This window comes from Ylistrum balloti, unplaced genomic scaffold, assembly GCF_031769215.1.
Source record: "Ylistrum balloti isolate Yb309-2 unplaced genomic scaffold, AGI_CSIRO_Ybal_v1 Utg370208, whole genome shotgun sequence".
Taxonomy (NCBI): domain Eukaryota; kingdom Metazoa; phylum Mollusca; class Bivalvia; order Pectinida; family Pectinidae; genus Ylistrum; species Ylistrum balloti.
The window spans coordinates 836,320-846,828 of NW_026782179.1; positions in this window are offsets into that span (position 1 = coordinate 836,320).

A 10,509-nucleotide genomic window follows, 5' to 3' on the forward strand; every position below is an offset into this window, starting at 1 on the left:
GATGTCCTTTAGAAATCCTTGGCATGCATCAACTTATCCACAAGACCTCGTTATGTGGTAGCTTCAACTAAGGATGTCCTTTAGAAATCCTTAGCATGCACCAACGTATCAATAAGACCTCGTTATGTCGTAGCTTTAACTAGGGATGTCCTTTAGAAATCCTCGGCATGCATCAACGTATCAATAAGACCTTGTTATGTCGTAGCGTCAACTAAGAATGTCCTTTAGAAATCCTTGGCATGCAGCAACGTATACACAAGACCTCGTTATGTAGCTTCAACTAAGGATGTCCTTAAGAAATCCTTGGCATGCATCAACTTATCCACAAGACCTCGTTATGTCGTAACTTCAATTTAGGATGTCCTTTAGAAATCCTTGGCATGCATCAACGTATACACAAGACCTCGTTATGTCGTAACTTCAACTGAGGATGTCCTTTAGAAATCCTTGGCATGCATCAACTTATCCACAAGACCTCGTTATGTGGTAGCTTCAACTAAGGATGTCCTTTAGAAATCCTTAGCATGCACCAACGTATCAATTAGACCTCGTTATGTCGTAGCTTTAACTAGGGATGTCCTTTAGAAATCCTCGGCATGCATCAACGTATCAATAAGACCTTGTTATGTCGTAGCGTCAACTAAGAATGTCCTTTAGAAATCCTTGGCATGCAGCAACGTATACACAAGACCTCGTTATGTCGTAGCTTCAACTAAGGATGTCCTTAAGAAATCCTTGGCATGCATCAACTTATCCACAAGACCTCGTTATGTCGTAACTTCAATTTAGGATGTCCTTTAGAAATCCTTGGCATGCATCAACGTATACACAAGACCTCGTTATGTCGTAACTTCAACTGAGGATGTCCTTTAGAAATCCTTGGCATGCATCAACTTATCCACAAGACCTCGTTATGTGGTAGCTTCAACTAAGGATGTCCTTTAGAAATCCTTAGCATGCACCAACGTATCAATTAGACCTCGTTATGTCGTAGCTTTAACTAGGGATGTCCTTTAGAAATCCTCGGCATGCATCAACGTATCAATAAGACCTTGTTATGTCGTAGCGTCAACTAAGAATGTCCTTTAGAAATCCTTGGCATGCATCAACGTATACACAAGACCTCGTTATATCGTAGCTTCAACTAAGGATGTCCTTAAGAAATCCTTGGCATGCATCAACGTATCCCTAGGACCTCGTTATGTCGTAACTTCAATTTAGGATGTCCTTTAGAAATCCTTGGCATGCATCAACGTATCCACAAGACCTCGTTATGTCGTAGCTTTAACTAAGGATGTCCTTTAGAAATCCTTGGTATGCATCAACGTATCCACAAGACTTCGTTATGTCGTAGCTTTAACTAAGGATGTCCTTTAGAAATCCTCGGCATGCATCAACGTATCCATAAGACCTCGTTATGTGGTAGCTTCAACTAAGGATGTCCTTTAGAAATCCTTGGCATGCACCAACGTATCAATTAGACCTCGTTATGTCGTAGCTTCAACTAAGGATGTCCTTAAGAAATCCTTGACATGCATCAACGTATCCCTAGGACCTCGTTATGTCGTAACTTCAATTTAGGATATCCTTTAGAAATCCTTGGCATGCATCAACGTATCCACAAGACTTCGTTATGTCGTAGCTTTAACTAAGGATGTCCTTTAGAAATCGTTGGTATGCATCAACGTATCCACAAGACTTCGTTATGTCGTAGCTATAACTAAGGATGTCCTTTATAAATCCTTGGCATGCACCAACGTATCAATTAGACCTCGTTATGTCGTAACTTCAACTGAGGATAGAAATCAACATATACATAGGAGATGACATTATGATTGTTTCATATACTGGTGTGTCGGCTGTGACATCTGGATTCTATAATCGTAATATATGCGGAAAATGGGCACAAATCGTTTTCAGATTTATTCTTTTGTTATTGCACAATTAAATTTACCATTTGAACATAATTCTAATAATTTTAATAAAATTGTATATTGAATGCCAAATCAATACAGAAAAAAGAAATTGACCAGACACAACTATTCTTTCAGTCGACATTTCATTCAGTCATTAACAGTTGCGTCCACTTTATATAACACACCGTAACGGTGTCGTTTATATCTGCACAAACATTTGTAAACATAGCTAAATATAAACCAATGTTAGCAATGTATTTTCTAATAACTATTTTCATTTTAAGTTTACTCGGAGTGTACAGTTATCTGGAGATTAAGTTGGCTCTTCGAATTCTTAAGTGAGTTTTATTTTGAGGGAGCAGGTTTCAAAATAACTTTTACTGTGTTTTCTCCATTCTTCACCTAGTTGAAATGTTAACTATTTGGGAAAAAACTGACCTGAGACAGTTTAAAATAGCAATAACAAACCAGTTTCCTATGAGAAGAGTTGTTCAACACCTGCAGACATTTGAGAGTTCTGTAGATACGTAGGTCGGTATTTTCATAATGCTTCAAAAAGATAACAAAATAAACTCGGGTTTCCTAAAGAGTTCTTCTCTACACTAGACCTCAGAGTTAATAGCTACACCACACTTTGATCTTTCGTTAAAAAATAAATAATATATCATATTGATATATAGTTGGAATAGCTACATTTGACTGTTTTGTCAATCATACTAACGCCACCCCTGCAATATGTCTAACAAACCAGCAGTAATGACTTAAAATGTCTCTATTTCTCATAACAAATTTCAACTTTACACTGGGCACTATCCTCATGCTCTGAATTTGATAGATAGTAGACACGTTGTTCAACGTTTTGGACACTTTGTTTTGGCTTGAATCATTCACTTGAAATGGCTCGTGTACAATGTTAACCTTATTAAAACTGTAGGGCGACTATGTTTTGGAAAATTTTCTTTTTTCTTCTTCTTGAATAACTTTTTCCTAACGCCATGCTTGACAAACCTCGTTTAAACCTTGAGAGTCCATCCATGCTAGTGTGGTTGTGAGCTCAGTCCTCCTTCCAATATAAACAATTATCTTGAATAGGCATTTGCTTCAGGACCAGGCTTACCCATTGACGGTATAATGTGACCAATAAGGATGGCATGATCCCGAGTGAAGCTTATAGCCTTTCAGTGCGATGACACTATAACTTGTTGTTAATTGATCCCGACATCTATGGACACCATATTTACTGGACCTTAATGGACTGGTTGTCATATTTTTAATCTTTATTTGTGTGTTACACACATTGTCTTACATCCATAATTGATAGTCGTGCACACTGTTGAATCTGACAACTTATCTGTATTATTATTACTACATTTTTATTTCCTTTAATTTCTCCAATTATGAAAAGTTATATAATAGCATGATTAATGAGCGTACTTCCATTTCAAACAATGTTGAAACATACACGCACATGCTCACATGTGAATTGATATCAACATAAAAAGTACACGTATTTCCATGCACGCAACAGCATTATATCAATTAATCATTACACGATTCTCACAAACATATTCTGGTATCTGTAATAATCACTATGTAACAGTGTTACCTACCAAGTCTCTCTGATATAGGTACAAACGATAATCTCCAATCGTCTGGTACTATCTAGTATTAAACTAGAAGGTAAGAGTAGATATGTACCTAGCTCAAAAGGCTTATAATGGAACTGACCAATTACATGCAGGATATTATCATTATACATGTATTTGGCAATTAATGAACTAAACAATTATCAGATGAAAACAGGCATGAATCAAGTTGAGCCTCTCTTAATCTATAGTAGTCACCAATTAAACTGCCACTTAACATTTGGGTCATTATTTCACATTTAACAAATAGGCATTGGACTCTACTGAAATATGAAATACATTTCGAAACTCATTAATGGAAACAGTGGAATTTATTCTAAGATCCTCGAGTTCAAATGAAGATAAATCATATTTGATAATACCGCCGAGAAGAACGTGCATTAACTGGTACATATTACATTAAGATAATGTATTAAAGTGGGCTATGCAATCTATATCTTTTGCTGCACTGAGTACACAACAGGGCTGGTCACGTAACATCTCTGTGTGCGGACATTCAGGTACATTATGTATGATATGTTCATATATCATACCACAGTAATGACACCGGTAAGTAGTTTCCTTATCACGCATTCCAACGCTTAATTTAACAATTTCAATTTTCTTAAATAAAAACTATACTGAGAGGAAATAGAAACGCAATTAGCAGAAAGTTGATATTATAAATTAAATCTTTGACGTACACCCTTGAAACTTGACAAATTTGTGCATTTGAGTTAGGTCCCTATGGTACCGTTTTAAAATCATTGATGCATAACTAAACTGCACACGCCTTTTGTACAAAAGAATAAGAGACAAAAGCACGATATCTCGAACCCAGTATAAAGGATTGGTTCAAAATCTGTGTGTACGAATCTTCAGACATATCCGTCTTGATTTCCCACATTTTAAGCATAAACAGTTCACCGTAAAAATGGCACGACTGTCCGAAGTTGACAGGGGTCGTGCTATTGCACTTCTTATGCAAGGTACCCCTCAAAATCAGGTCGCTAATCAATTTGGAGTCCATCCATCGAACATTTGCCGTCTCATTCAAAGACTACATGCCACCGGAAGGGTTGTAGACCGTCCCCGAAGTGGTCGCCCTCGTGTGACGACGCGTCGGCAGGATAGGGCAATGCGACTTTTGCACATACGCAATCGCTTTCTGACGGCCACGGAAACAGCAAGGAACACAATTGGGCGTCATCATGTTCCAATTGATCCAAAGACAGTGTGTACTCGACTGCGTGCCTTCGGTCTAAGACCGCGGCGGCTATCTGTTGGACCACTGCTTAATGCGCGGCGACGTGCTGAACGCACATTCCGTAAGACGCTTCCCAATGTAATATTGGAGAAGGGTCCTGTTCTCATATGAGTCCAGGTTTACGCTTTACCAGGCAGACGGCCGACGTCCTGTCTATAGACGTACCCACGAGCGCTATGCAGATGTTTGCGTGATAGAGAATGGCCGCTTTGGAGGAGGATCGATCATGGTATGGGAAGGGATTGCGCATGGTATCAAGACTCCTCTGGTCGTTATTCAGGGAAATCTCACGGCCGTCCGCTATAGAGATCAAGTCCTAGCGCCGCGTGTTGTTCCTCTAATACAGCAGCGTCAACTGACGTTTCAGCAGGACAACGCCCGGCCGCATTTTGCGAGGGTTTGCCGTGGTTATCTCGCAGCAAACAATGTCCCAACCCTAGACTGACCCCCATACAGCCCTGACCTCTCCCCAGTAGAACATTTATGGGACGAGTTGAACAGAAGGAAAAGACGTAGGCCGAATCCTCCAATCAATGTCGCTCAGTTGGCGTTGGCGCTGGATGAGGAATGGAATCGTATACCAATGAGGAGGGTCAATACCCCGATCAAATCAATGCACAAAAGAGTTCGTGCAGTTACTGCAGTTACACCATAATTACATTCTAAAACCCTTTTCTATTTCCCGTAGTTGACCTGGAAATTCCTAATTTCTTTTTCCTTTCAGTATATAATATGGAAAATGTAGAGCAAGTTTCAATCACGATTTTACTGTAAACCACTATATTTCGCGTGATATTTATTTTCGCGTTAATACGAGAGGAGAATCAATCAGTTATTTGTATAAATCTCTTGATAATGTCCTTTTTATTTCGTCGTTACTTTTACTTTCGTTTGCACTTCCGTTGAACTTATCACATTACCAAAAACAAATATACTAGACAAATAATACTTTCTAATTAAAACTTTATCAGAATTATTTATTTCTTAACGACATCATCATAATTGCTGAATGTAGACCTTCACCAAACGGCGTCATTCAAATGCTATAGTTCATTTTGAACTCTTGTCAAATATTTTCTATCAAACATTTCGTTACTTTGAAATTCATTTTCAAATAAATTACTGAAATGAATACCCTATGTCTTTCTTACTTCTATTGGATCACGTAAATCATGACGGCCATTCAGTCTGTAACAACTTGTTTTTTTATATAATTTACATTTGTATAGTTGCCAAAACAATGATATATCACCTTCACCGGACTGATCAATTTATCGAACGATAACCTCATATACCCGGCATTAACAGCTTTTCTAAGTTTACTTCTGAATATACATTTGAATAACTGATAGTCTGAAAAATACACGTCATTACCTCTTTATTGACCTTTAACTCTCAATAGTTCACTTTTAGAAGCATCTTACCGTGAATATCTGTCAACTCTTCGCTCCACTTAGATTACAAATATCTCTTTGATGTACATTTCTAAATACATTTACAACATGTTGAGACATTTAACAGTATTGCTTTCAAATTTTGATATTATGAGTCAAATTCGTCATTCGAGTTTGATATTTTCGGGAAAAGCTCTTAAACTGAGCTCAGACTCTACAACAGACTTGTAGTCACGTATTTGATGATTTTTCAATGCTTTTTGCCAGTTATACTTCACAAACACATTACATTTTATTACTACTTGTACGATGGGAATATGATACCACAAAACACTGGAAGGTGATCTGAAGAGTTTCCATCGTCATCAAAGGCACTGAATTCTCTTGCCACATCTAGCATGTTACTTTGAACAGTAATATGGTTGATCATCGCACATTTACTGGTGACAGGTCAGACCGTATATTGAGGGTCTTTACAACGTTTTTGGATTCAATATAGTTTTTATGAAGAAAAGTTTCGAATACTTTGAATTAGCGTTGCAAGAGAACTGGTGACATGGACATCAAATATATACATTAAAGTCTCCATTAATCAAGACCCTCCCCTTTTCTAAATACACAGATATAAGAGATTTTAATGTCTCCGTGGTTTCCTTAAAAATATCCAAATGGCTTGAGGATGTCGGCATGTAAGTCGAAAGGATATAATTTTGGTTCCATTCTGATTCCTGAATCTCGATGCCAAATGAATTCGGGGAGTATCTATTGTAATTTCCTGAATATTTGATTAGACATATACAGGATACAGGCTCCATCTCTAATGTTACACTTGTACCGGAATGGGTCCAATTCGTGGACTGGTTTTACAATACTTCACTAACCGAAAGAGGCAAAGGTATAAAAAAAATATCGTCTCTTATCCAGTGTTCGGACAGATAGCAAATGTTACGGTCTTACAGACACTTTTAAAGGTATGGTGTAACTGACGCGATTTCTTCTATGTTCCAGCACATAATATCATGGTGGTTACACACTTTGGTAAGTTCCATTGAAAAAGACATTTCTGGGAATCTATGGACGGATACTGACACTCTAAGGCCAACACGGATCTTGGAGATTATTTTATTTGTCGTTAACGACGTTTACTAGAGCAGGTGAGGTTTTTTTTCAGTTCTTCTCAAAGTATCGCTAGAACATTACAGTAACTTTTTGATCTTGTAGGTAATCTCGCATGCCACTTTTAGATGTCCGTAGAATCGTCGTGTTCTCCAATAATTCTCTGTCGGTTGAAGTTTCCTGCTGTGGAAAGGCGCTATTTAGACAACGGACTACATAGGTTAGCCTCATCAACCTGATACACGTCTTACGAAGTTTTTTTTTTTCTGTTTTTCAGTTGACGTTTACGTCGTTCAGCTGTTTTTGTGTGTTGTCTGATAAGAACCTGTTCCCATTATCACAAATTTCGCGCAAGGAGTCGTCAACTTACTGACACACTCGTAACACAAAGGTTCAAAAGACTGATGAAAATTATGGGGAAGTTTTATGGCCGCCATAGTGATCTCATTGAGAAATACTCTATTTCTTTGTCTGACATGAAGCTGTACGCATCTGATGCTTGTTAGTTTGTCTGCTGGTTTGTTGGTTCCGTTGTTATATACCTTGTTCTCATTTGAGAACGTGACATTACTTGCTTCGATTGACTAAGGTTTACATGGCGGGTGTCGACGATGAAGCAGAAGAATCTTACTCTTCCGGAATACCTGGTTTTATTCTCCTTGTACTTTTTCAGGAGTCTCCGTGTAAATATTTCTCTTTTCATATTTTGCAATGGTTTTATGAAATTTGAGCTCGAATTATAACTATGTTGCCATGCTGGTATTTTCTTTGTGTTTTTCATTATGTCGTTCAATGTGTTGTCAAATCGTAGAGCAAGTATGTGACAATCAGTGGAACAGCAGTCAATTGACGGAACAGCTACATTTTCCGTGGAAATAGTTGGTTGACATTATGATCAACAGACACAAAATATGCAGAGAAAATAAAGCAGACAAAACAGATAGAGAGATCGTTTCTCTTTTTAATGCGAAAATATTAAATAAACATACTTCAATATATCAAACAATAAATTTCTCGCATATATAATGATATAACTATAATAATCAGTAGCAGACTGATTTATAACAACAGTTATGATAACATTTAGTATGTATCATCAGTGTATGTTAAAGGAAAATGGCATGCATTGGGCGCCGTTGGTTCAACTGACATACCGGTGACGTAAAATCCTGGATAAACGAACCAATAAACCTGATGTAATATAATTTGTTTAAATTCTCCGATTGAATTCTTCTATTACAATGTTCTGAATCTAACCAACGCTTGTCAGCTTCACTGAGTCTCATTTCAAATTTATTTTAATAAACAGATGTCAATGAATACATTATGCCATATAGTCACTTATTTTTGCGGATGTTTTCGCTATTTCGCGGTACATTAACGTGATCGCAAAAATAATGAGGCACGTGCATTCATTATCATTTTGGTCGAGATCTTGATTTTTTCAATCCGTTGAAATATAATTCGCTCATTGTAAAAGCAAATTGCAAAAAATATTGACCTGCAAAAATAACTAGCGATACGGTATTAAAATCTGGTAAATGTATATTGTAATATGAAGGATAAAGCAACATAAAAATAACAAAGAAACCATCGACATGTCAACAGAATCTCAAATAATCCCAAATTCGATAAAACTACTGCAATTTAGGTGCAAAAAAAAAGTACATGAAAAATAAGACCAGGTGTTCCAGAAGTGCAAGTTCTGCTTTGCATCCGCCTTGTAAATCTTGGTCAATGCAAGTAAGTAATGTCGTGTTCCCAAATTAGAACAAGGTAAGAAAACAAGAAAAAACATGTTGAATAACATGTTTCAAATGAAAGACGAATACAGTGAGTTTTTTTCTTTTAAAACATATACTTATCAGAAGTTTGATCGGACGAAATCGTTTTAGTATTCCCGCCTTGTGTCATTATTGATTCCGTCCATTCATTTTATGTTAATTTGTCTTTATGTACGTGAAGTTGAAACTTCAATCGAATTAGCCGTATGAAAACGGCGGTGGGTGAAAATCCTTGATTGATATGTAGTACGTTTTAATTTAAGTGATTGATGTTGTTGATGGCGTGAAAATAAACAGAAAAACAGTCTTCCGCTGTTGTCAATTTTCCTAATCTAAATAGACGTCCCCTTGGGTTGTTTTGGCTGTCTTCGCCTGCACCATTCGGATGAATGACCAACTTGTCTATTGACGTGAAATGCAGACGGAAAACATTATACAACGTTCATCTGAAAGAGAAGTGCACGTAGTTCACAATATCAACGCGCATATGAAGGGAGGTAACTCCCACTTCTAATAAACGCATATAATCGACAGAGTGGATCTTTTCACACTTCATGTCAGTATGTAATTTCAAACACTAGATATTTACAAACCGTCTCGGACCAACAAAAAATCTATAAACAAAATACTCTTAGATTGAAAACTTTGAAACGTGATTTGAAACAATTACCTAACTGTTTTCATAGAAAATTCGACGAAAGTAATTACTTTCATGCTGCATTTTCTTGTATAATGGAAATGGATTCTACCTTGCTATAATTACTCATGCATTTACTGATCAAACAACAAAGTATTTGCCTTCTATTATTGCTAGTTCGATTAGTGGGAACACTTTGAAACAAAAAAACGAACTTTTTATAGGGAATCATACTGATAAAAAAAACCTTTATAATACGTTTTTAGAGTAGCTACTGTAATACCAATACGATGAAAACGTGTTCAGTTTTAACTCTCCAATACTGGCATCACCAGAGAAATCTTCGGCAGCCTGCAGCCATGAAGTCCTCCAGCTGGTGGGCCAGTATTGGTGGCCAACCCACTGTTCGACCAAAGTGTTTCTCTAGTTGGGTTTCTGTTGCCTCTCTTCTCTTCCACTTCTACCTTAACCGTGTAGTTCTCAGTGTCGAAATTGAAGTCAAAATACATCTATTGGAGCTTACAGCTAAGATACTACTGGGCTGAAAATGGATGTATTCGGTAGAACTGGTAAAAATACATTGAAAAGAAGTGGTATTGAAACCATGATAAATAATTATAATTGATTAGTTATGTAATATACCTTTCCACTAATAAGTTTTGGCTACTCGTAACATTTTGGAAAGAATTGTTGTTTTTTTGTTTTGTTTTTCTCGGTTTTTTTTTTTTTTTTTTTTTTTTTTTTGTTTTTGTTTTTGGGGGGGGGGGTTG